Genomic DNA, 1789 nt, shown 5'->3' with positions numbered 1-1789 from the left:
AAGGGAGAAGAGGAAAGGAGGCAAGAGGTGGCTGCGTGCCCCTCCCCTCCCTAGTCTGAATAGGACAAGGAGAGGGGGGCGGCGCCCCCCCTTTCCTTTCCCTCTTCCTCCTCTTTCCCACTTCTCCTTCTCCAACTAGGAAAGAAGGGAGTCCTCCTCCCGGTGGGAGTAGGACTCCCCCTTGGCACGCCCTCCTTGGCCGGCCGCCCCCTCCCCTTGGCTCCTTTATATACGGGGGCAGGGGGCACCCTAGAACACACAAGTTGATCTTTGTGATCATTCTCTTAGCCGTGTGCGGTGCCCCCTTCCACCATAATCCTCGATAATATTGTAGCGGTGCTTAGGCGAAGCCCTGTGACGGTAGAACATCAAGATCGTCACCACGCCGTCGTGCTGACGGAACTCTTCCCCGACACTTTGCTGGATCGGAGTCCGGGGATCGTCATCAAGCTGAACGTGTGCTAGAACTCGGAGGTGTCGTAGTTTCGGTGCTTGATCGGTCAGGCCGTGAAGACGTACGACTACATCAACCGCGTTGTCATAATGCTTCCGCTTTGGGTCTACGGGGGTACGTAGACAACACTCTCCCCTCTCGTTGCTATGCATCACCATGATCTTGCGTGTGCGTAGGAAATTTTTTGAAATTACTACGTTCCCCAACAGTGGCATCCGAGCCTAGGTTTTATGCGTTGATGTTATGCACGAGTAGAACACAAGTGAGTTGTGGGCGATATAAGTCATACTGCTTACCAGCATGTCACACTTTGGTTCGGCGGTATTGTTGGATGAAGCGGCCCGGACCGACATTACGCGTACGCTTACGCGAGACTGGTTCTATCGACGTGCTTTGCACACAGGTGGCTGGCGGGTGTCAGTTTCTCCAACTTTAGTTGAACCGAGTGTGGCTACGCCCGGTCCTTGCGAAGGTTAAAACAGCACCAAGTTGACAAACTATCGTTGTGGTTTTTGATGCGTAGGTAAGAACGGTTCTTGCTAAGCCTGTAGCAGCCACGTAAAACTTGCAACAACAAAGTAGAGGACGTCGAACTTGTTTTTGCAGGGCATGTTGTGATGTGATATGGTCAAGACGTGATGAGATATAAGTTGTTGTATGAGATGATCATGTTTTGTTGGAGTTATCAGCAACTGGCAAAATCCTTATGGTTGTCTCTCTATTGCATAAGATGCAAGCACCCAATAATTGCTTTACTTTATTGCTATGGAATAGCAATAGTTGCAAGAGCAATTGTTGGCAAGACAACCACGTGATGACACATTGATATAGATCAAAATGATGGAGATCATGGTGTCATGCCGGTGACGATAAAGATCATGACAGTACTTTGGAGATGGAAACCAAAGGCGCAAGATGATGATGGCCATATCATGTCACATATTTTGATTGCATATGATGTTTATCTTTTATACATCTTATTTTGCTTAGTTTGACGGTAGCATTTTAAGATGATCTCTCACTAATTATCAAGAAGTGTTCTCCCTGAGTATGCACCGTTGCGAAAGTACTTCGTGCTGAGACACCACGTGATGATCGGGTGTGATAGGCTCTACATTCAAATACAACAGGTGCAAAACAGTTGCACACACGGAATACTCAGGTTAAACTTAACGAGCCTAGCATATACAGATATGGCCTCGGAACACGGAGACCGAAAGGTCGAACGTGAATCATATAGTAGATATGATCAACATAGTGATGTTCACCATTGAAAACTACTCCATCTCACGTGATGATCGGACATGGTTTAGTTGATTTGGATCACGTGATCAC

The sequence above is a fragment of the Triticum dicoccoides genome, chromosome 5A (genome assembly GCF_002162155.2).
Source record: "Triticum dicoccoides isolate Atlit2015 ecotype Zavitan chromosome 5A, WEW_v2.0, whole genome shotgun sequence".
Lineage (NCBI taxonomy): Eukaryota > Viridiplantae > Streptophyta > Magnoliopsida > Poales > Poaceae > Triticum > Triticum dicoccoides.
The sequence above is the reverse complement of the archived record's forward strand: the minus strand, read 5'-3'. Positions refer to the sequence as shown.